This window comes from Phyllostomus discolor, chromosome 6, assembly GCF_004126475.2.
Source record: "Phyllostomus discolor isolate MPI-MPIP mPhyDis1 chromosome 6, mPhyDis1.pri.v3, whole genome shotgun sequence".
In the NCBI taxonomy this organism is placed as follows: domain Eukaryota; kingdom Metazoa; phylum Chordata; class Mammalia; order Chiroptera; family Phyllostomidae; genus Phyllostomus; species Phyllostomus discolor.
The window spans coordinates 111088703-111115507 of record NC_040908.2 but is presented as its reverse complement, the minus strand read 5'-3'; the positions used below and the strand labels follow the sequence as shown (position 1 = coordinate 111115507).

At 39.3% G+C, this 26805-nt stretch overlaps 1 protein-coding gene and 1 pseudogene across 11 annotated transcripts in view; both read right to left on the bottom strand.

Moving 5' to 3' along the window:
• The window catches only part of DLG2 (discs large MAGUK scaffold protein 2), a 1904207-nt gene that overhangs the window by 1195879 nt on the left and 681523 nt on the right, over positions 1-26805 (bottom strand). The gene's annotated exons all lie outside the window — the stretch shown is intronic.
• LOC118501482 lies at positions 9964-17500 on the bottom strand (annotated as a pseudogene).

The window sequence follows — 26805 nt, the reverse complement described above, 5'->3', positions numbered from 1 at the left end:
AGCCAAGGTCAATTATCTCATATTAATGCCCACAGTGAGAAATGCTATTATGATCATCATAAGACATAACTATAAAATACTTAAAATCTTACACAGCCAAACCTTTTAACTGCATTACAGTGATTACAGATTCAATGTAGTTTAATTAAAATAAAAAATACTACATTGGACACCCATAATGATCAGAAAGTTTCCTAATTGTGGAGGAATTTGGTAATGAGAACACACCAAAAGAATTCCCCACACAGTTTATTACATCTGCACACACAGATTTTCTGCTTCTGCACCCATAGAGGGCACATTTCAAAAAACCTGGCCAGTGTGAACAATTACTTCTTAAGTTTATGTTTGTCATTTTAGGTGTATCATTAACTCTTTCCATAACTAAGGCTTGGGGATGACGGACCATACTGTAATTTTAGTGGAAAAAGCATAAGCTTTGGAATCAGGCAGATTGAAGTTTGAATCATAGGGATCCCAGGTTTACTAATACTAGCTGTGCAACTTAACTGCATAATAGCCTATAGTGTCCGCAAAAGAAATAAAAGGTAATTCAGATGGTATTCTGAAGGCAATTTAGGAAGGGAGGTATGGGCAGGGTTAAGGGAATAAACAAGGAGTAATGAGGCACTCAGGTCTCAAAAGCAAGAGCAAGAAGGCGTTATATTACTGCCAGAGCTTAGGGCAAAGGCAAAAATAGAGAAGTTGCATCTGCTGAGAGCTGGGGCCTTTGCAGCAGTGTTCGTTGATTGGCAAGAACTACAATCATGGGTGAACAACTACAGCTGCACGTCCTAGTCCTTTTCTCCTCTGGCCTTCTGATCTCTGGCAAGGACCACCATTTGTCAAATTCTAACCAGAAAAAAATTCAGTAAGGAAGCCCTAGATAAGGCAGGCAACAGTGGAGAGAAGAACAGGTATCATTCTCGGTAGGAGGATGCACACAGAGAAAAGCAGCTTACTCTCCGAGTCTTCTATCCTTATTTATAAACAAAGAATCAAATGAACCCTTGTCCAATAAAATTATTGTGAAGATTTAGTAAAATATACCTAAGGTGCATAATGCAGTGCGCATCACATAGCAGATGCTCAATAAATAGTAGCTAGCTCATTGTGAAGGGGAGTGTATATTCTCTATTAAAATTCAGCTACCATGCAACAAGGTTGCCCTTCAAGAAGTTATCTTGTTTCTTTTTCACAGAAAGCTGTTTTGGTTTTTTCTTTATAAAATAGGGAGACCATGAACAGAGAGATGAAAGAACTAATTCTATGAGTCATATGCTTACTTTAACTTTGATACAAAGGATATATATCAGTTAGTTATATATTTCTAATTAGCACAATCCTACCCAGAGAGCAAGCACATCAGTGGGCAATGATCTAAACTCTGGTTTCTAAGCATTTTGTACCTTACACTCCACTATCAACCTATGACACATCTGAAATGAAACAATGATTCCAACAGAATGCAAAAGTTTCTTTTTAATGGAACTTTTGCCTTCAGTCTTTATATTTAAAATTATTCATAAGCATCAAATGCACTGAAGTTTGGTAGAGGGCTCTTGCTCTTATAGAGCATCCATGCACCTACAGTAGACCCTGCCTCCCCAGGCGCTCTCGGCCACAGGTTTTCTTGTTTTAGCATGTTTCTACCCAAAGTCCTGTTTGTTGAGTCTTTTGCTTATATACTGGCTTGGCCAAAAAGTTTATTTAGTTTTTCTCATAAAATAAAAGACACATTTTTCATTTTTACCAAAACTTTATTGATTTGAATATTTTGAGTATGTCAGTTATCTCCCATGTAGTATAACATTGATTTTTTTCAATAATGTCTCAATTTAATCACTATCAACTTCAACTGGTCTACCTGACTGTGGAGCATCATCCACCAAGAAATCTCCAGCATGAAACCTCACAAACCACCTTTGACATGTTCGATCAGTCACAGCACCTTTTCCATATGCTGCACAAATTTGTTTTTGAATTTCTATTGTGTTTTTACCTTTCTTAAAATAATAAAGCACAATATGCCCAAAACATTGTGTATTTTCTTTCATTGTCAATATTAAAATGACTGAACAAAAACTCACCAATTTTGATTGTTTTTAATGTACACTAATATAATAGCTGGCACAACACAATCTAACAAAACTGTTTTTGAATGATGTTAAAGACAACTAAGCACTACTAGGGCCATCTTATGGAAAAAGCCAAATAAATTTTTTGGCCAACGCAACATCATTTGCCTCTTCCACAAGAGCATGGACCTTAGCTATCTTCTTCTCCTTTATGTCTAGTGCTACCTAGAACAGAGCTTGATAGTAAATATTAAATAAGCTCACACACACAAAAGTAGTGATCACATGACATACTCAAACCACTGAAACAGGCACTCAAACATAGTAGCATTATTGTTGTTTTTATTATTATTGCTCCTATTAAGAGTGATGATCAAATGGTGCACACAGGGTAAATGCTACAGTGAGGGCAGATGTGATTACTTTCTGACTGAGTCTTTGTCGTATGTGCATTTACTGTTCATCTTTATGCTCAGCCCATGCCCATTGCAAACTTTGTGTTTCCAGTGACATCACCAACCAGGTTTTATAGCTTAGGAGGATCTCTCTCAACTAGTAGTGGTGATAATGTTTCTGATCCCAGGAAAACACCACTTGTCAAGTGCCAAGTGATATGCAAATAGTAAAAGGGAAACCTACATACTTCTGCTTCTGGGAAGATGAAGTAGAGGTACTTTTCCCAGTTCTTCCTATGAATTACAACTACAAATCTGGGGCATTATATATAGAACAACACAAGAAGACCTTAAAGGGTGGAGAAAGCAGACCAGCTAGAGACTTAGGGACTGAGGGACAACATGATGGTGAGTTCCCTGGTTCTTTTCTTTATATATTTCAGAGTTAGAGCTGAAGAAATTGGAAACACACAAATGTTAACAAAAAACCCTAACAAAAGCCTGCCCCTTCTAAGCAAATGGGCAAGGAAAGGAGCATCCTAGAAATACAGAAAAGTTTTAAGTTATAATCACTTTCCTCCTGCCAAACACCACACAAAAACTATCACCCCAACCACCCACACCAGGGAAGTCCAGTGGGGAGCCTTGACCACCACACCTGTGAGCCTCTGATGAGGTTCCCCAGTTCCCCTGCTTGGATGGTGTCAAAAATGGCCCAGCAGGGATCTGTAACTTTCACACACACTGGGCAATAAGAAAGTCATCTCCATCAACAGTGGTGTCATTACAGGCTACTTGGGGAGCTTGGATTTTGACCCCTACCTGGCAGAAGCACAGCATCCCTTCCTCGCCCCAGTGGGGTGGGATCAGAGGAGGCCTGATGGAAAGTGAAGGTGGTCACCATAGTCCTACTGCAGTAAGATCACACCTCTCCTCGCCTCCACCCACCATGGTGTCAGTAGAGGCCATGGAAAGAACACTAGCAGAAGAGGTACCAGGAAGCCCATTGGAGAGCCAGAACTACCACCCATGCTCAGCAGTAATGAGGAGCCTTGCTTCCTTGGTGTCACCAGAGGCTGAATGGGAAGCCTACCTTTCTGGCCCCACTTGGCAGTAAAGAGGCAGCACTCATGCCTTCCTTTCTCCTGCTGTGAAATGTAATGGATTTAAGAGAAAGTTACTCACACACCAAGAATCAAGAAGATCTAAAGATACAAGATAGAAGACAATTAATAGATGCAACACCAAGATCACACAGATGTTAAAATAATCCTACAAAGATGTTGAAGCAGCCATTATAAAAATGCTTCAGTAAGCAGTCATGAACATATCTGAAACAAATGGGAAAATAGAAATTCTCAGCAAAGAAATAAAAAGTCTCAACAACAACACATAAAAGATATAAAGAAGATTCAAACTGAATTTTTTTCAATTGAAATAAAAATCTTAATGGATGGACTCAATAAGGGAACAGAAAGGAGGGAGGGAAAAATATCAGTGAGCTAGAAGATAAAACAGTATAAATTATAACACAGAATAAATTAATCCCAACGCCCACCCCAAAATGAAAAGAGCCTCAGGGAATCTGTGGGACGATAACAAAACATCTAACATTTGTGTCATCACAGTCCCAGAAGGAGAGGAGAAACAGGGCAGACCTGGAAAAGCACTCGGTGAAATAATGGCTGAAAATGCCCTATATTTGGTGCACACACGCACACACGTAGAGATCAAGATGCTGAGCAAAACCCAAACAGGATGAAGTTAATAAAAAATTCTATACCAAGATACCTTATAGTCAATCTTATGAAAACTTAAGACAGATATGAATTTGTGAAGGCAGCAAGAAGAAAAGGATATGTTAGCTACAGGGGGAAATCTATCTGTATAGCAGTAAATTTTTTAAATAAAATCCTTCTGGAGGCCACAAGGAAGCAACACAACACTTTTCAAGTGCTGAGAGAAAAGATCCATCAATTCAGAATACCATTCCCAGTGAAAACTCTTCAGGAACTAAGGGAAAATGAAGACTTTCTCTGAGAAAGGGAAACTAAGAGAATTTGTTACCAGATTTATCTTTAAAAAATAGTTCTTTAAACACAAAGGAAAAGATAAAATAGTAAACAATATCATGAAAGAAGAAATAACATGGTAAGAAAAATATGCATGAATACAATAGACTTTCCCTCTTCTCTTAAGTTTTCTAAATTATGTTTGTTGATGAAAACAAAACTTATGTTTTTGATGTGGTTCTAAGTGAATGTAGGGAAGTGTAAAGGGACATAATTGGAGGTAAGATATTTTTTATACTTTGCTAGAACTAGAAAAAGGATGAGATCAAAGTAGAATGAGAGAAATGATCAAGATAAGAACAGAAATCAATGAAACTCAAAACTGAAACTCAATACATGAAATCAATGAAACTACGGGCTGGTTATTTGAAAAACTAATAAAATTGACAAACATTTAACAAAATTGACCAAATAAAAGAGAGAAGGTATGCATCACTAATATAAAAAATAAAATAGGACTTATCACTACAGATCATGAAGACCTCTCAAAAGCCTAACAAATTAATATTACACACAGCTCTACAAATACAAATTTGACAGCTTAGGAGAATGGACCAATTCCTCACAAAACATAAACGGCTTCTACAACCAACCTAATATGAAATAGATATTTTAATAGGGTTACAACTATCCAGGGAATTAAGTTTATAAGCCTATAAAATACCAACAAAGAACTCTCCATGTCTTGATGATTATGTTTCAAACTTCTACAAAATATTCAAAAAGAATTAAGACCAATTCTATATAATTTCTTACGGAAAATGGAAGAGGAGTAGACACTTCCTAATTCATTTCTTATAGTAGTCAAATACCACAGACAAAGACAATACAAAAGAGAAAACTACAGAGAAATATCCCTCACTGATACAGACCCAAAAAGTCCTTTTAAAATATCAGGAAATAAAATTTAGTGATGTATACTGCAATGATGTATAGACAACAATACTAAAAATACAATACCACTTACAATTGCCCACCCCAAAATGTCATACTTAGGTATAAATTTACTAAAACATGTGTGGGACTTGTGTGCTCCAAACTACAAAACATTAGACATACTATGTTCATTAAATAAAAGACTCAAATAGTAAAATATTAATTCTCTCTAAATTTATGTATAGGTTTAATACTATTTCCAACAAGAATTTTGGTATTTATTGATAAGATTACTCTAAAATTTATATGAAGGGATAATAATGATAATAGAATAATTTTGGAAAATAATAAAGTGGGGAAATCATCTGATTTTAATACTTACTATATAGCTACAATAATTAAAACAATATGGAATTTGGGGAAAGATGAATACATAGATAAATGGAAGAGACAAAATGTGCCTAACTGATTTTTGACTAATAAAAAAGTAATCCTTTTCAACAAGTGATGCTGGAGTAATTTAACATCCAGAGACAAAAAAAAAATCACCTAAAAACCTCAATCTAAATCTCATTATACAAAAATTAAAATAGCTTGTGAATCTAAATGTAAAGCTTTAAAAACTATAAAGTTCCAGAAAAAAATCATAGAAAAAACCCTTAGTGTCTATGGCTAGGCAAAGAATACTTAGACTTAAAGCAAAAATACAATCCATTAAAGAAGAGAACTGATAAACTGAATTTAATCAAAATAAAAAAGATTGCTCTACAAAAGACCATATTAAGAAGATGGAAAGACAAGCCACACAATGAGAAAAATATTTGAAAAGCACATATCCAACCAAAGATTAATATCTAGCATATATAGGAAACTCTCAAAATTCAACAACAAAAAAAATCCAATTAGACAATAAGTAAAAGACATGAGGAGATATTTGGCCAAAGAGGACATACAGATTGCAAAATAACCATATGGAGAGATGTTAATATCATTAGGCATTAAGGAAATGCAAATTAAAAGCATAGTGAAACGTCGCTACATACCAAGATATGAAAGTAAAGAGCAGTGAAACACCAAGTGTGCATTAGGGTGTGGAAAGACTGAATCACTCACCTGGCTGTTGGGACTGAGAAATGCTACAACCATTGTGGAAACACTTTGGCAATTTCTTACAAAACTAAAATGCAACTACCATTCAAACTAACAGTTGCTCTCTCATGTATTTTTCTAGAAAAATAAAAACTTATGTTCAAATCATTTTATTCATAATAGCCACATATGAAACAACCCAGGTAGTCTTTCGGTGGATAAACAAACTGCAGTATGTCCACACTATGAAATACTACTCAGCAATGAACAAGAACAGGCTACTGATACACATACAACAACAACTTGGATAAAGCTCCAGAGTATTATGCTGAGTTAAAAAAGAAAATCTTAAAAGGTATGTATAATTTCATTATATAACATTTTTTAAAAGATAAAACCCTAGAAACGATTAGTAGTTGCTGGGGTTAGGGAGGGATCAGGGGTAGGGAAGTAGGTGTGGCTATGAAAAGGCAACCTGTGGGATCCCTGTGTGATGCAAGGGGTGTGTCTCTTGATTGTATCAATGTCTACATTGTGGTTGTGATATTGTACAACAGTTCCATTAAGACATTACAATTGGGGGAAACTGGGTAAATGGGATCTCTCTATACTACTTCTTATAACTGTATGTGAACCTACAATCATGTCAAAGTAAGTTTATCAAAGTAATGAATAAAAAAGAGCTCCTTGCTTCTCATCCTTTAATGCTAACCTCTCTCTGCCTCACTCCTGGTACCTCTATGTTGCAGCTGTTACAACACTGGCTGATATGCGAGGTGTGTATGTGTGTGTGCGAGAATGAAAAAGAGAACAGTGAGTGGGTGGCCCCACTGAAGCTGATGGCTCCACGTAGCCATGGGAGAGTCAGGAAGAGTGTGGTGAGGATTTCATGTGAGTTGCTGCATTCTGCCTTCTGCATAGGAATACAGACAGCCCGTACGACACAGGATGCTAGGGAAGGAAAGCAGGTATCAGTGTATTAAGTCAATCTCTATCCTTCTATGGAAAAAAAATAACACGAATATGAGGATATTAACAAAAAAAGACAATTAGGTCATTTATGGAATTTCATATCATTTTTGAGGAATATGGAGGTTAAAAAAATAGACAAATAGGAGAGATTCTGAATATTTCTTTCCTACAACTGGATGCTTATCATTCACTCACTCATTTATTAATTCATTTCATTCAGTTATTCATTCAAAAACATGTGTCACATGCCTACTCTCTGATAGGAACTATGCCAAGCCAAGCAGACACAAATGTAAATAAGACACAGTTTTCTCCTTTTAAAGCTCGCAGAATCTAATAAGAGAGACAAAAGTTTTTGAACTGTCAATTTTAGAACAATGTAGACATTTTATAATTGAGCTATGAAAAGAGTATCCTGGGAAAGTAGAGCAGAGAACCTAACCTTGCTGGGGACAAGGGTGTCAGGGGAGGTTCTCGGAGAACACTAAACCTGAACTGACCCTGTTTTCATTCCCATGGTTACTCGTATCTACCACACATCAGTCACTATGCCAGGTTACGACAGACACAAAAGCACTGCAGACATGAAAGGTAGAAACAGTGTGATCCAGGCAAGTAGCAGCACCTCAAATAAATATTTATTAAATTAAGTTGAATTAAATAGTGATACACTAAAAAAAGTTTAATTAAGTCCTTCTTGTGCTATGAAAAAGAGGCTTAGGACTTGCGGCTCCAGATGAATGAAATATAACTATAGAATAATGAGACTGATTCCAGTTTGTAAGCTCACAAACACAGCGACACACCTTCAGTTGCATACTCTGTGAACTGATGCTGGAAATCAGACAGGAGTTGACAGCTTACAATGTAACAGCAGAGACAAATACTTAATGCTTTTGTGTGCACAATAAAATAAAAAAGCCTGATTGCTTAGCCTCCTAAGCACAGATTGCACTGTTCGCTAACATGCTCAAATTAGTTATGCAAATCCTGTGCCATGTTATGCCTCTCTACCATATGTGTGTGACTAGTTACCATAGCAGTCAGCTTAAGTGCATATTTTCCATAGCAACCTAGGAATCTTTACTGTACAGAGACCTCAGTGAGACGGAATTGAAAGCAATTTCACAAGCAATATGAAATATAAATGTTGGCATCACCCCCTGAATCTTTCTTTAAAACTACATCACTTATCATGGACTTTTAAATGCCACAGCCTCTGGGCGGTTCTCTTTTAGACTATCCCAGCAACTCTTTCCTGTCAGAAATGTGAAACCATTTGACAGCAAATAACATTCATGGTTTGGAGGCATAAAGGGGAGTTTTTCTCCAGGCTCATTCTGCAGCATGGGTGAACGTGCCTGTCTGCAGTGCAGAATTACAACAAGGAGTTAAGGAGGCTGAGAGGTGCCCTCTGAATGCAATCTGCAAGTTGAAGTGCCACATGGTGGTGCATGTGCATCTGGCACTTTCACTGGCTCACTGTGTTATTGCAACTTCCTGCCTTGAACTATAAGTCTGGCACCAAACTGAGCTAGCATTTTCCCTTGTCTTGGTGATCTTTTGAGAGCAGTTACCCAGCCAACTATATTAATCTCATCTTTGATACTTAACTAGGAAGACCATTTATCCTTAAAAGGCCTCTGCATCCCTTCATGTATACACATACACAGTGGGAATGCATCCATGAGAAACAGGATCCCAGTGCTTCATGCATTTATTTTAGGCTTATCCATATAGAAAATTAAATATATGTATACACAAACTAGGCCTTAACAGTGGTCCCAGAACTGAGCTAAATTTATGTGAGGGTAATATTACCAGTGGCTGTAATTATTGGAGCAGTTATGGGTCAGGCAGTGTGACAATACTCTCAATCTATTATAAGGAATCTTCACAGCAACCTGTGAGAAATGGCAGACCAGCTGCATTTCATAGATGAGGAAACTGAGGCACAGAGAAGATAATAACCACCCCCTGCCAAAGCAACTTGGCCAGATGATAATAATAATAATATTACCAAGAGCCAGTTTTCTACACTCTAAGAACCAAACTCATTCTACTATTTTCTGCAATACAGAGGGAAAGGGGACAGAGAAAAGATCTAAGGCTCAGAACAAAGAACCCAGTGTGGCCCCCAAAGCCATATCCTCAGATTGAATGGGAACACCTGACAAGAAAGCCACGTAGTGTGAACGACAACGAGACACTCACAGGCTGCTCTGAGAGTGATAGAATTGGTCTTTGGGGGCATGTTGTCCTCATTTCAGCACCGGCTCCATCCGTGGTTCTCCTGGATTCTTTACACATCATGTATTTAAATCTTTGTGGAAAAAAGCATATTTTCTATAATTCTGATCACAAACCTAAGAGAAAACATTTCCTATTACTTAGGTTTTCAATATCCCAGTGTTATTGCCCCTTCCCCTACCACCACACACAGCCCTCCCACTGAAAAGTAACTAAACTTTTCTCATCCTCTATCATCTGAGAATGCAGGGTGTGGCCCTCTTCTGTTAGAGCCAGATGTGCTAACAGAAGGAAAAGAACGTATATTTTACTTATTTCTTCATTATTTTCCTTCACAGACAACTCCTAAGGAAAAATAGCCTACTTGGTCCCTAGAACATTACTATGAAAAAGCCAGGCCTTAAAATCCCATAGTTCTGCATTTTATATTTGCTTTTCATATTTCAAGACTCCTCTCAAAGAATGTCTGGGTCGAAGAGAAGAGTTCTCATTTGTTGTGGCCATCCACATGGGCCAGTTACGGTGTGTGCCCAGGAGTCTCTGCACCTGCGCCTCCGTTGGGAGGCCAATGGGAAGACTAGTAGAACTGGGGTATTGTAGAGGTAGTCCACATGAGGACCTCAAATTCTTCCTTTTAAATGTGAACTGATTATGGGGTAGATGGTAATCTAGGCTTTCCTGCTCTGGACCAATAGTTTACAGACACCCATAGCCACTATAGTGATCAATCCAAAACAAAACTCTCACTGTGTGTCTGTCCATATGCTTATGCCTGGCAGGGGCTCCCCACTGTCTTTATGGTAAGATGTGAACTCCCTGACATGACACTTCAGGCCCTCCCCAACCCAGCCCTCCTGTCCTCTCCAGCCTCAATTGCTACCACTCTCTCCATTTCCTTCCTGCTCTGAAATACTGATTACTTGCAATTGCCTCCATATATTATACTGCTTCTTGTCTCTGAACATCTGCTCATATTTGCCCCTCTGCTTAGAAAGACTTACCTCCCTATCCTACCCCCACCCGCTGCATTTGTCTGGCCAACTTCACTCACTGGTTAAAATCACCACCCTCTCCAGGCTAAATTAGATACCCTTTCTCCGGGCTTCATAATGTTTTTCCATTGCTATTCACCACATTTACACCACTGTGTTATGATTATAACAGTACTGAAAGATGTTAGTTCCTTAGGAAAGTCTCTTGTAATAAGAGATCTGTTTGTTTCTACTTTTATTTATTTTTTGACTGTCCTAAATTATTTATTAGGTAAGAATTTTACAAACACTACTTATGTTAACAGTAATGGTGGAGGTGGAGAGTATTGTGCCTTCTCCAAGCTGCGTGTCAAGAACCACCAATAATAGGGTGGAACTTGTGGCCCTTTCCAAGGCCATGGCTCTTGTGGCCTGCAGATATCTGCTCCTGCATCTCCCTGTGCTTTTGGACCAGTTTGGTGATACATTCGGTGTCAGGATTCCTTCTGATAGCCTTTTGGAATGGATCAATGAGGATAACCTGAAGAATTTGTACATGGAATCTTCACCAACCCAGTAAGAATTCAGGACTCTCACATTCAGAGTCCCACAGTGGCACCCAGCTTGCTCCTCAGCAACAGACTGAAGGCTTCAGGGAAGCTTTGGCTGGTTAACACCATGACGGACCTGCTTGCCACAGGTTGCACCCTTAGGAACAGGGTGTTTGCAGCCACCATGGCACGCATGAATCCAAATATATGAAATAACCTTGCTTGGCCTTGTTTCCCAGCCTGCATGCTTTATTGGGCCTGGTGGGACAAGGGGTCCCTGTGGGGCACAGAGAGCTGGTGGTACTGCCAGCAGCACATCCTGAGAAGGAAGCACATCGCATCAGACTGCTTCTTCCTCTGTAGCTCCTGGATGTACTTGTAAGTGCCCATCTTGGCTGACCTGATGGCTGTGGCCAGAGAGAAAGGAATAGACTTTCTCCCTATTTGTTTTTTTTAAAGACATGCTTTGATAAGGCCATTTCCTATGTAAATGACTGGCCTGATAGGGCTACTTCCAGGGAGAAGAGCAGAAAACGGGGTGCACGCAGGAGAAGAAAACAGAGAAGGCTTTGGAAGGGGAAGAGAAGCATGAGGAAACTAGCACCGGAGGCAGAGGTGGCAAGGAAGCCAGACAGATGGCAGAAAAACCCCATGATCTGCAATGTGTGACCACCTTATTGTGTCTATCCAGTTCATCAGAAAAGTTCTTCGACTCTCAAGTTGTAGGAAATAAAATGTGGGGGGGCGGTCAGCAAACTGGAAAAAGGCTTTGCTTTATACCTGCACTGACTGGGAGAGAAGAGAATAGTATCTGTGCAGGCACAGAAACACCAGGGCACTGGAAACAGGAAGAAATAGAAAGTAAGTTGCAGAAATGTGCAGAAAATACCAGGAGAGTTTCAGACTATCCTAGGCTGGAACTGTGGTGCAGTCAAGGTTTGACAACGTCTCAAAGGGGAAGAAGGGCTCAGAAATACCTGGCTTACTTAATTATATGAACTATTTCTACTGCCCTAGGAAGCCCTTACCAGCTGCACTACCAAGACTATCCCAGTCCCTGGCATACTGTAGATGTTCAATAAGCATTAGGTAAATCATTATTATTAATGCGTTATATGAATTGCTGATTTGAAGTTAATTTACAAGAATTGCATCTTGAGATCTTTTCCTGCACCCTTGATGTAGTCTGTTCATTAAGGAGAATATGAATTGTAAATTAAGAGTCTAAGCAAAACTAAATTAAGAAGGTCAATTTGCAGAAAATTTCATTCAAGGGTTTCCAAAGCCATATAGAAATGAGTCTTGGATTATCTGCCCCACTGCTCGCATCTATTAGCTGGGAGGAATGTAGAGAATGAATTTTGATTGGATACCTCTCACATGTGGGAAGATTTGGAGCTGTCAAACACAGCTTACCGTCCCAGAGTGGGGACTCAAGCCAGCTCCCTCTGTCACCTTGAGATGCAAATGCATCCATGGCATTTTTCATGTATCGGGCTCCGACATAGCAATGATCCCAATGGGGATGACACTGGTATCGCCTGTTACACTTTCATTTTGCCACAAGCAGCTTTCAATTTGTCCTGCCAAGTGGCACCTGCCTGAGGTAAAGGCAAGTGAGTGAGCTAACACATCTCAACACAGTCACATTCTCTGAATGGCGTAGTGACACCGTGGGGATCACCAGCTCATTGTGGAGAACAAATACAACACCTTTGCGAGCTGCTCTGCACACACTCTGGCACCTGGAGCAAAGGGAACTTTGATCTGATAGTAGCTGCCTTAGTTTTACTAAAGGTGCGAACCAGCAGGGCTGCCTCCAGAGGAAGACGAAAAAGGAAATACCTGGTACCGCTTTATAGTTCCCAGCTCCATTCACCTGAAAACTAAACTGGCCACTGAAAACCCTTGGAGGAAAAATTGTTAAGTGCCTTCACCTGAGATCAAACTAGACCAAGAATACTGGTAATTGTGGTCAGAGCTAGGATCCACACCTCCCATATCCCACCACCATACATAGTTTTTTCCTAAGGACCTTTGAAATCTACTGAATTGCCTTCTGCCTTTCCACATGGCCTCAGCTTTCTCATTTGCAAAGTAGTCAAAGTATTTTTTATTCATAGAATGGTTAAAAATAAAAATGGCAGCTGCTAAATTTTGAGTATGTATTGGGTGCCAGAGTATTGCCAGGCAGCTTCTATACAGGATCTTTAATTCACACAACAGCCTTGCAAGAAAAAAGCTATTCTTATGCCCAGTTTTACCAAGAAGAAAACTGAGGTCAGTGAAGACAGATGTCTGCTTCAAGATCACACAGTTACTACATGGTCATGCTGGAGCTGGAAAAGGAATTTGAGATGCTCAACCACTGCTGCCAAACTGCCTTGGAAGTACATAAAGTAACATACACGAACACTCTTTGTACACTGTAAATCAAAGATGTAGATATAATGGAAAGAGGGTTTTTTAGACTTCAATGGCTTGTATACAACTATCATAGCCATTCTGCTATTACATAGCCTTTTCCAAGCTTCCTGAGCTTCAGTTACTGCATCTGTAAAATAGGGATGCCATTACCTACTTAATTACCTACTTCCTCTTATGTTCTACTGCCCTGAAGAACTGCTGCTAAGAGCACATTAGATAATGGATGTGAAAGTGATTTGGAAAGTATAAAGCACCATGCAAACATGTGGTGCTTTAACTGAGACAAAAATATCATAAATTAGGGCACTCAGGGCAATTTAGGTCTTGAGAGTGGACAGACTCCCTCAGACTGGTATCTACCCTACTGCCTACTTTGTGGAGGAAACTATTTCAGTTGAATTATTTGAGTGCTCCAAAGCAATGTGCTTTTCCCAGGGAGCTGCCTTTTTAATATCAGTGCTAGTTATTGATCTTGCAAAGCACAAGCTCTTCCCCCATCCCCTAGGATGATGGAGAGCCATGCTGCCTGCTCACTGAGAACCATGGTCTTGAGAGAAGCAGCCCCGTTAGGTTTGGAGTAAAGAGTCCCGTTCCATTTCTTTTTCCAGGAAGAGGTGTGGATGTGCCCAGCATAAAAGCTAACTAATGATGGACATTCCTAAGATTGTTTCTCAGATTTGGGGAGCTGTTTGAAGGGAAAGATCCACAAAAAAAATCCCCTAGACTCTATCCAGTAAAATCTGAATCTTGAGTTGACCAAGATGGCCTGTGCAATAGTTAGCCTGCCTTTCTGCTCTAGACACCTGTGGTCTTCTGTGGCTTAGAAGGGTGGGAGGGATCAACCAGCTTGGCCTAGTCTTAGGTTAATAGCTATTAAGTGTTTTCCATGGGATTTGCTAGTGTTAAGTACAGCAGTGCTTTCAACCAGTAACAGATTAAGACCATTACTCTGGCAATGAGACAGTCTCACCTTGAATGCCAAAGGAAAGTCATCTACTGCTCTGATGGGAGGAATTTGCCTTGAATAAGACATTTATGAAAACAGAGGTAAAGAAAAAGGGTGGGTGATATTGCAGGTAAATCTGTAGGCAAATAATTAAGTGGGCTGTAAGACAGGTCATCTGTTGAGAATATGTTTTCTTCTCTTCTAAAATAATCATAACAATAAAAGTATGCACTAATATTAATATTAAACTAATAAATTCCAAGTGCCTCCCTCAATCCTGAGCACCAGTACATGCCAAATAAATGCTTGATACATGAATAAATCCTTCTAATAATCTCAACGGGTCTCTCACAGATCTTGAGCTCTGAAATGTTTTGATAAATAAACTATGATGATACTTCTCCATGAGTCAGGAGACTGAAACTCCCATGTGGAGGGCAGTGACTGACAGGTATTCTGCCTTTTAAAAATTCTGTCTCTGTTATTCATTGAAGTAATACTCTGTTTCCCTTGTGCCTAGTATAATGCCTAGCACCTACATACTCATCAAAAGTTTATTGTTTTGAAATCAATGTACTCTACATAAAGCTAGAGGAGATTTTAAGAAATCAAAACGCTCAATGAATTTTTTCCTCCTCTTTCCCATCATTTTTCTACTTATTTCTAAACCTCAGGTATGTCATATTAACATATTAATATTCATTTTTTCACCAACATATCGACAAATATACACTATAATAAATACATTATATAAATATACTTACATGCAAGAAAGTTGGGGGCAGATTTACCATAAAGCTAATGAAGGTCCCTCACTTGCATAAATCCCTTCCTAAGCCCTATATCTTATTTTGAAATTATAATTGTGTTCATTTTCTCAAAGTTCTCCCTGCAAATTTATGGAAGGTTTGGGCCCACAAAAAGTGGGTGCATCTCTACAAAATCTTTGTTGTATATTTTAATCATGTAAAGTGCATGTTTTATAGACATGGGACCCAAGAATTAAAGTGTCAAATGACTTGCCCAAATTCTCATCTTGAGTGGCAGTTTAATGAATGAAGCTGAGCACTTTTGCTTCTAAATCAGGATTTTTTTATGAAGAGGGATGCCTACTACTCAGAAATAAAGAATGCCACGATAACAGTCCTCCAAGGGAGTCCATTTTCATTATCACTGAGATCAACCATTCTGTGAAAGATAGTCAAAAACTAACACATTTATTGAGAGCCCATTACTCACCAGGCATGCTACCACCAGGTACTTCTTGTGTGCATGCACACACACACTATTAATTTCAATTCTCAAAACAAACTAGTGAAGGTACACAGATGAGAAAAACAAGGTACCAAAGGGGTGACTTGCTGGAAGTCCCATAAGTAGATGTGTGGTAGTTGAACCTACATCGACCTGACTCTGAAGTCAATGATTTTTCTGTTATATGAGGTTGCTTCTTCTTCCTGTGCCAAATCTGGGCAAAGTAGCCACCTCACAAAAGAAACTGTCTCAGACTTCCAGTGCATGTCAGCAGTTCTTCTTTGGTGACACTGACCAAAAAAGCCATCACTCAGTCTTCTTTAGATTCAAATGTTACCAGTGAGTATTCAAGATAATATAGCATCATTCAAACAGTTCAACTACTAAAAAGTGATCTTTTAATGCCTGCCTTTGTAGCACTGTTCTGATTTCTTAGACATGGGATGTAATCCTATAAAAACCTCTCCCTACAACCCATTTTGGCTGTATCTCCAGATCCACTCCTCACATCCCAGATAAGACAAGCCTTCTAAATTACTCATCATCCTATCTTGCCAAGGAGCAGACTTCAATTTAATAGGAAGCCCTGGATAGCCAAGTTGCAGTCTCACTGGGGATGTTAGAAATGATGACTGCACATGCCTAGATTCATCCAAACAGCTTTGCAGTCCATAAATTGAAAGTGGCAGCATCTGAATTCCACACATCACAAGTAATCACATCAGGTGTGACCTCTGGAGGGTACTGGAAGAGGGCTGAAGCACCTCTGCTGAGTAGCACAGAGCCCTACCCATTCCCCCAGGTCCCAACATATCTGGGCGCCCCTCTGGACAGGAACCTGCAGAGTCTTCCTTGGAGATTTATAAATCTGCTGCAAGTGTGGCCTCCGATGCCTCTCCCAAGAGGGAGCAGTCTCAGGAAAGCCAGAACCAGGGTTTCCAGGGCAAAGTAGTCTCTCAGACTGGTCATAGGTCACTGATCATTGTGGAATTAAAAGCACAAGTATCCACAGGATATTACACATGTGTACTGAACAAAACTTAAACATAACCACAATTAAGACTCTTCTACCAACCATTGAAAATACCAGCAGGACTCTCCTTTGCCTCCTACCCTTCTCCTTGCCCCAAGATTAAAATCTGAGAACCTTATCATGGCTCAAGCTGATTTTAATAGAAAGATAAGCAGCAACACAATCTATTCCTTTTTGATAGCTTCTTCATAATGGCCTTAGTTCACAATGACCCTCACCTCTGAACGGGAATATAGGTATAGCTGCACAACTAGTATCCTTTTCTAGTTGTTTTCTCTGCCAGTCCATCTCCTACATTGCTCTGGAGTATTTTTCTGAAGGGCACAGGTAACCATGTCTTGACCCTCTCAGAATCTCTGTTGGCTCTCTATTGCCTGAAGGATATAGTACAGATCCCCTGGTCACATTGACCAGTGCTCCTCATAATCTTCCCCTCCAAATTCCAAAGTGAACTTCTAACCCTTCCGTTAAGGCATCTTATACTACAGCCACATCTGGTGTTTTCAAATGCACCATACTATTTTATATCTCTGTCCAATGGCCTCTGCTCCTAAAATGACCTTTTCCACTTTGAAGTGTGGTTGCATGTTATTCATCCCCAATTCAAATACTTTAAAAAAAATTATTTATTTATTCTTAGAGAGAGAAGGGGAGGGAGAAAGAGAGGAAGAGAAACATCATTGTGTGATTCCCTCTTGCGCATTCCACTGAGGACCTGGCCCACAACCCAGGCATGTGCCCTGACTGGGAATCGAACTTGTGACCCTTTGGTTTGCAGGCCAGCACTCAATCCACCAGCCAGGGCTCAAATACATTTTTTTCTTTTTGAAAAGCTGAGCTCCATTTCCCCATGAATCGTTCCCTCTCTTGGGATTCCATAGAACAATGGAAAGACTTAAAACAATGCATTGTGATTACTTATTGATTACTGTGTCTTTCCAATAGACTGTGGACTTAGCAAGGGTCTGAGTTCTGTCTTGTTCTCATTTGTATTACTCTAGGCACTTGGCATGGAGTAAATAGACTAGAAATGTAGGTAGACTACATAGAATGAATGAGCAAATGAACAGAAATAATAGAAGAATTAAATATAAGCAAAAACAGAAAGAAGCATAAAATATGGCACAAAGGGATATGGTATAAATTAGTACCATCATTTTCTTTATGTTTTTACCTAGTGATAGTCATTTTTCCAAAATAATTTCACTTGTGTACTAAACCATAAGGTTTTTTTAAATGGAGAAAAGGTGAATAGTTGACCAACTATTTTTTTTCTCCAGATACAGGTAATTTTACTTACTACAAGTTTGTGATCCATCAATATACAGAATTCTAATGATAGTCTAAGGCTGCCAGTGGTCAACAAACTCTTTATATAAAGTGCAAACAGTAAATATTTTAGGCTTTGCAGGTCCTACGGTCCCTGTCATAGCTACTCAACTTTGTCTTTACAGGGTAGAAGAAGTCATAGACAATACATACATACATGAACATGGTATGTTTCAATAAAAGTTTATGTACAGGCACTGAAATTTGAACATAATGCCATTTCTGTGTTTCATAAAATATTATTTTCTTTATTTTTTCAAATACTTAAAAATGTAACAGATCAAGTACAAAACAAGTTGTATAAAAACAGGTGGTAGGCCCTGGCTGGCGTAACTCAGTGGAGTGAGTGCGGGCTGTGAACCAAAGTGTCGCCAGTTAGACTCCCAGTCAGAGCACATGCCTGGGTTGCAGACCAGGTCTGCAGTGGGGGCCACGTGAGAGGCAACCACATATTGATACTTCTCTCCCTCTCTTTCTCCCTCCCTTCCACTCTCTAAAAATAAATAAAATTAAAAAATAAAAATAAATAAATAAAACCTTTAAAAAACATAAAAAAAAAAAGGTGGTGGGACAGATTGAGCCCTTGGGCTATAATTTGGTTTATATATGTTTTTTAATACTTTGGCTTAAGTGTTTGTCATTGCTTTTGGTGAACTTCATTTCTAATATAAAACATTCTTTGTTCCTGAAAATAATTTCTTGAGCACTGCAGAGTTACAAATGTGAAATAAGAAGCAAGATAAATGATTTGTCACATTGATGCTGAAGGCCCAAGCAGATGATTTGGCTTGGTGCATGCTCAGCACAGGATGGAAACTGGCGGTGACTTTTCCCTTCTAGACAAGAAAGGCAACCTGCAGAATGTCACACAGACAGATTGGACATGATCAGCCAATATTCAGAATATCCCACAACACAAATTCATTGCCAAATATAGATGGATATTTTCGGTTAGATATGCCACATACTGATAACACAATGAGTGCTTTATCAAAGCAAAATTATGAAAGAGTCATTTGGGAGAATAATGCCCTTGCTTTCCAGAAGATGCAGCCCAGGGGCAGCAACTGCATTGCTGCAGTTCAACTCTGTGCAGGGGCCAGAAGCCCTCTTTCTTGGAATGTCAGAAACACTGTATGTGGCCAAGTGCCTTTCAATTGTTCAGCAGTTAATTACTCTCACTAGCTCCTCCTCCCACGTCCAGGGGGGTGTTGAGACAGCATTTCATATAGAGTGAAATCAAGACACTTATTACCTACAGGAGGTAACTGATATGATTAGTAATGAGAAGGAGGAGCAAGATTCTTTTTTCAAGCAGATTAATGGGCAAGGAGCATAAATAATTAATTAGATAGGGATTTTGAGAGTGTTTTAAATGCAATGAAACAACAAATTCAAGTATTAAAGTCCATTTATTTTCCAAAAATGTACACTCCCCCTAAAAGTTTCTCAGGAAACATAAGGGACCATCTTTCTCCACATTTCATTTTAGAAGACAAGCCCTGTGAAGTTTAAAGAAACTGTCAAGCTGAAATGGCAGAGTCACATTCTGACTTTCCAGGAACTCCATGTGGCTAAGATGTTGGGATGGAAGTGCTTCTAAACTGCATGACATTTTCTTGTGGAAAGAGAGGAACTGGCACTTGGAAAACTTGACACATGGTTGGGCTTTTCAGAGACACAAAGAACATAGAAAAAATACTGTAACCGCAATTATATTCCCAAGGAAAAAAAACTGGTGGAAGGAACTGGCATTTGCTCTTTTATCTAAGTGCCTCCAATTTGGTTGAGCCATAGTACTTATAAACTATCTTGCACACTGTCAGTGTAGGTATCTCAATTCCCTTGTGAGACAATGAGTCCTTTGAAGATAGACACCATGTTTTAAAAATACTTTTCAGGCATTAGTTTCTTCATCTGAAACTGACAGTATAAAGGTAGCTACTTCATTAGGTTGTATGAAGGTTATTTAAAAATGCACGTAAAACATATTTCTTAGCATAGGACAAGTATTCAATAAATGTAAACTCTAATTAAAAGTGCTAAGTATTTGTTAAATAATGAATTCATGAAAGAAGGAATAAATGAATTAATGGATGAATAGCATCGTTATATCTGATTACTGCGTGGCACTTGCAATTTCACCCGACTCTCAGGAATCCACTTGAAGAAGGCCATCGGGTGCTTAGGATGAGCTACTAGGTATTACAGGGTTGCAGCTGCCCTCCTCCTACATTCATACTGCACTCCAGCTGCACAGACTGTTCTGTTTGCTCCTTCAAAATGCAACACATGCTCCTGCATTGAAACCTTTCCACCTGTTATTGTCTCTGCCTTCTTCTAAGTATTACACAGGTCGGTCTCTCACCTCTTAGAGGTATTCACTCAAATTTCCTTCTCTGAGAGGCCTTCCTGAACCATCCTATTTAAAATTGCACACTCTACCACTGGCTGGTGTGGCTTAGCAGATTGAACACTGGCCTGTGAACCACAGGGTTGCCAATTCACTTCCCAGTCAGGGCACATGCCTGAGTTGCAGGCCAGATCCCCAGTAGGGGGGTGCGTGAGAAGCTACCACACATTGATGTTTCTCTCCCTCACTTTCTCCCTCCCTTCACCTCTGTCTAAAAATAAATAAATAAAACCTAAAACATAAAATAAAATAAGAAGTAAAGGGATTCGTATTTAAACAAAATTTTTAAATAAAAAATAAAACAAAATTGCACTCTCTAATTTTTCCTCTCCCCCAGATGCATACTTCCTACTCCCTGACCCTGCTTTGTTCTCTCCAGATAGCACACACATATCATCACCTAACATAACAAAATAACGTTACTGATTTATTTTTACTTGGAATGTAAGCCCCATTACATCTGGGATTCTTGTCTGTTTTGTTCACTACATTAGAACAAAAGCCCTTAGAACAATGCCTGGTACATAGTCGTTGCTCAATGACCTTTGCTGAATGGATAACTAAACCATGCAAACCTACAATTTTAACATAAAGAACAAACGTAGCATGACTTCACTTACTGATTACAAAAATATTGATTAATTACTATGTTCCAGGAATTGTGAAAGACACCTGAGTGAGTTCTAAAGATGAATTAAGATAATGTCTTATGGACAATAAAAGGGATTCTACAGAAAGTCACCTCAGAGTGATATGATCATAAATTTCTCACTGGGCAGGTCATACCCCAAGCCTATAAATTCTTTATTAAAAGGTTTATCTATGCCTTAAGCAAGCCTTGTGCATTGTCTCTGTGAATCTAGATGAACACACATTTGAAATGTCTCTCTTCAGACACCTACTTCTCATACCTGACCACCTTTTCAGAGCCCTCCTTCTAAAGCAGACCACCCTCACAAGAACACATAATGATAATTGTCCTCTAATCCAGTCCCGGCTTTGCTTCCTCCCACCTTCATGTAACCTTCCTTACATTCTCTCCTTAATCTCAAATGCACTTAAAGAACTGCAACCTGTTATTGGCTGGAACATTGGAGATCTTGCTCCCTGGCATATATTGTCACTTTGGCTCAAAGAAACTCATAAAAATTCCCTACAGATTTGGACAATTCTTACACTGACACTCTGTTCATGGGCATGGAGCTAACAAGCTGGCATGATGGGTTTCAGCAGCACTATTTCCTTCTTGCCCAAAACTCAGCCCTGGCTCTGTGCCTCTCTCACCCATAGTTAATCTAAAATCCTAGCAGTCTTAACAGCCAAACACCCTGCAGGCAGAACTGTAGCCTAGCAGAGAAACACTGACTTCAAGCTGTGCTCTTATCTTCTGCTCACATCTTCACAAATTCAGGCAGCTGATAAACATTTAATGAAGGCTTGCTAAGGTCCTGGCTCTTTGCTAGGTGCTGTGGGAATTGAGAAGACTTGGGGACCAGCCACTGATTTACATAGGAGAGAAAAAAATTAAAATTATAAACAGGTAACTAAAAAATATTTCTCAGTAAGTATAAAATACTTGATTCCAAAGAGTAAGTACTGTAAGACTTCTAAGGAAGGGAAAGCAAATCTCATCTCAAGTAATTTGTGGGCAGTAGTGAGTGACAGTGTTGGAGATGTTGTTTGCTCTACTCTTGCAAAACTTGCTTCTATGAAAATTAGAAAAAAAGATGAATACTCATCTACTACCACCAAGAGATGAGACATTGTGCTTAGGCATCACCTAAGTTTTCATATGCACCTTGCTAAAACTCAGCATACTTGGTCAAATTGTTCCCATTTTTATGAAACAAAAAAACAAACAAACTGAGGCTCAGAAAGGGTACAGTACTTGCCAAAGGTGCCACAGAGTTGGCACCAGGGACCATGTTCTGAAAACCACAAAGGGCTGTGTACAGTCATGGACTGAATTACGTGGCTGAGACATTCAAAGCTAACAATTAGCAGACTCCCACAGGGCATGTGTGGCAGCACACACAGGCTATAGTCAGCAAGCAGCCTCCCCCTCAGCCACACCTCCTATATTACAGGGATTCAGACATTTGCTCTCCACCAGATGCATTGCTTCTACCTAAATCGACCTTGACTGTAGGCTCATGACATTCAGAACCTTTAGAACTGAAAGAAAAAACCAACGTGGTGTGAGAAATTGCACTTCAAAACCTATAAATTAACTTATTAATCACTTATTCATCATGGTTTAATCTCCTGACAGTCCAACAAGCAACAATGCTTGGTGGGGAGTCACGTGCTTGAACTCTGGGCCCAGTGTTATAAGGTCTTTGAATATCCACACAAGGACAGAATAATGCAGCACACAGCCCAGTGGACTTCAGGTCCCAGGGCCAGGACACCTGAGTTTGAATCCCAGCTTGATATTCACACATTAAAAGCCCTGTGGCAAGATCCCTTACTCTATTCACATTTGTACAACAAGGAACTGAAGGTAGAACAAATGTACTACTGTCCCTTCCACTGCGTAGAGACTGAGCTGCAAACTAAATACACTCATAGGAGGCTTCTGCAGACTATAAGGACCTTGGAATTTTCCAGAGAGTTCTTGACCTGATGAGGCCATTTTCAAGTAAACTGTTTCTTCTGAAAGAGTTACCATCTCTGAAAAATGAGCTGTTTAAAAAGCCACTGAAAAACAAAAGCAATTAAATCTGGAGATGCAGTAAACTGTGATAAAGGTATGTTCATTGACTCCTACTGGTGTTTATATTGCTATTTCTCTTCTGCCTGTCAGACTCATTCCAGACTCCTATAATTACTGAGGGCAACCATCTCATCCAATGATATCTTTAAAGTTTAGTTTGTTTGGATTAGCAGGTGATTTTAGCAACTTCTGTTCAGCATCCTTATTTCAAATCATGTTATAAACCAGCAGGAAGTAAAATTATATGGGTTCATATAGTGTTTCAATTACTGTTTTTTCCATAGACATACACACTTGCCTCACTTGTTCATCTCTTCAGTCAGTCACAGAATGTGTTCTTTCCCTTCTTTTAATTTCCCTCTAAATGTTGCTTTTGTTACCTTGCCTTGCCTTAGATCTGTTCCATCTCTTCTCTCATCTCTTAGTTTCTTCTCCCTCCAAACAGAAAAACATTTAATGATTTGATGCATAGAACATACCCTCGGTGTTCAGGTTTTGTGTTTTGGTGTTTGTTTTTGTTTTTGGTCCTCAGCCTGCACCTTATTTCAACTCCATTCACATGCTCAAGTAATTGACTTCCAGAAATCATTCTGTATTTACAGTCTTATTACAGCATGATAGATGGACAAGGAGACCTCTGGAGGCAAAAACATACAAGCTCATTCCTATCACATGGCATGTAGTCAGTGCTGCCACCCCTAAACAAAGAACAGCAATTTCCTCTCAAAGCTGTTCTTTAGTTTCTCAGTTTGATAATTACGATTTTGCCCAAGTTATGACCCCTTTACCTTTACTGACTTTGACATTTATGCTTGTGTCAGTTAGTCCAGTCCTATCTGGGGCTTCTAGGAGGGCCCGGAGACGGTGCGGTGGTCAGCTGTGTGTGACTTGTAGAGAGAGGGATCACAGAGACACACTGCCACTGTCACAGTCACGGCTGTGGTGTATGGGGCCATGTCCTCTTACCAGGCTTGCTTCTGCAGCTGCCTCTGGTCTCAATTTCCTTTGGACCTTCCTCCACATAGCAGTCTGAGTGGCCTTTCTAAGAGAAAATCTTATCTTTCCAGTTCCCTGTAATTCTCTTTTTCTGTACAATGAAGTCCTAGTTTGAACAGTCAATGAAGAAGGAAATAGAAAGACTTTCTAACAAGGTTTTTCTATAGAACAGAGTGAGACTGGGTGAAAGAACATTGACAACTCTAATTGTAGACTATTTACAATATTCTATATCTTTTGGAGCACAGGTGGCAAACACAAGGCCCATAAGCCGAATCCGGCCCTCCACCTTGTTTTATCCTGCCTGGCACCTTGTTTCTACCTGGCAGCAGTGCCAAGCTCTCAATTAACTGTTAAGGAGGAGTTACATTTATACTGTCCTAAAATTACATCCAGCCCTTTGAAGGCAACCTCCAGGCTGATGTAGTCCCTGGTGAAAATGAGTTTGACAAGCCTGCTTTAGAGAACCCATCCCTTTGCTCTCTCAATATTCTTGTGGCATATTAATAACCCCATTGACAGAGAAGATAGGAATGATTATATAAATCATGAATGATATATACATTAACCAAAGTCAGGTAGCAAGTATATTATGGAGGTCAAGTTTCAAGCCAAATTTTCTCTACATTGAAGTCTCTGCTCCTCTTACCACACCATATTATAGGGAGCATGCTAGAGTTAGTAGGAAAAAAAGATGAACTAGATAGGAAAGTCCTTATAATTATAAAGAGAAAAGCATGGGAATTTACCTCAACTGAAAGCCAGCTAAGAAACCAGCTAAGAAAAACTAAGAATTTTATGTATATTGGACTCATTTCAGATAATATTTCATGGAGGGATTTAAAAACCAGAGAGAGAGATTTCAAACTTTACTCAATAGGAAATAGAGAAACAACATTAGGCTTTTGAAATTAGGGTGGCACTGACAGAGCAAAGAGAATTTTTGGAAGAGTAGTCTGGATAGAATAGATGTAAACCCCACCTCAGGGGTTAAAAAGAGAGTGTGCCAGGGCAAAAGTCCAAGAGCAAAGCTGTAGGAATAGGGAAGGTTCACAGGAGGACCTGGGGTACCATGATCTGGGCTGGAACTGGGTGCAAATGGTCAAAAAAGGGCCAGGCCAAGAGAGCAAACCTTAGAGACCAGCAGATCTTGAAAGCAAAGACCAAGAGCCAATTTTTTCTTTATTTTTTATCTTGTTATTCTTTACAATCAAGATATATACCATGTATATGTTCTTATATGCCTTAAATACTTTTTTAAATCATCATTGGAAATGATGATTTAAAAAAGAAAGACTGATAGGCAAGTTTTGACATGAAGGTGGAAGAAGTTTGCAAAATGGAACACCCAGTTGTCATGCTAGGACAGGAAGCCGAAGATGAAATGGGTCTCAAAGGATTGGATAGGCAGAGGCAGGAGTGATGGGAGTCACAGAGGTGTTACCGAGTAAAACAGATGGGGATTGGACTCTTTCTAGAGCTTCCAAGATTTGTATCTACAGGATCCATGAAGCATCTGGTACCTGGTTCTTAAAAGATTCCAGTCGTTTCTGATATCATTCATGGCTAAGGATGGGGGAAGCTACTAGAGGCAGGGAGGCAAACTATGAGGCTTTGTAGTGTTTCACTTTTGGGGTACTCAAGACCAGGACTAGAATAGTTTATGAGACAATGGAGAAAAAAATGAACTTAATGTTCTCTTTTAAAGACAGAAATAGGAGTAAGTAATGATAGAAGGAAAGATTTTTCTCTGATTTTATTCTCCAGTTAACTCCTCTGCTTATTTTCTTGTTATTGATCTCTTATTTATGCTGCCAATAAAGCCAAAGGAGTTCTGGGCAGAATCAGTGAGGTGAATGAAGATGTAGAGGTGTCAAAGCTAAGACAATAAAATCACGTCCATATCATTAGCTTTGTTGAAAATGTAAATGCAATTCTATTTCAGTATATTATCACAGAAACACAATTTTAGCTCCATTGGCTACTATAAAATGCAAAACAATTATTTATCAAACTGCTGGTATACCAAAAGATTAGAGCAGTGAAAGAAACAAACTTAGCAAATGGTGGGACAGTTCCTGTATACTGATGCTGCCAACATAAGGCATAATATCAATTTCCAATAACACCATTGTGCATTAGACAAGCTAAGTCAACGGCAAGTCTATTCTACTGAGCCCTCTGTTGTGTGCACCAGCATCAGTTGTGTGCACTTCAGGGAATACAGACATGTTTTTATATAAGCCTGAGTAAAATAAAATTAGGCAAGGCAAATAAGTAAATCACATATAATGTTATGGTAGATTTGCTATCATTCCCCAATAATCATTGTCCTCCATGTGTGAGAAAGACACCACACAAGGCCCCAAGTGCCTGGCAGGAGTAAAATTGGGGAAAAAAGAATCTCACCCCCAGGGTAAGATTCCTTCCTGGCCTT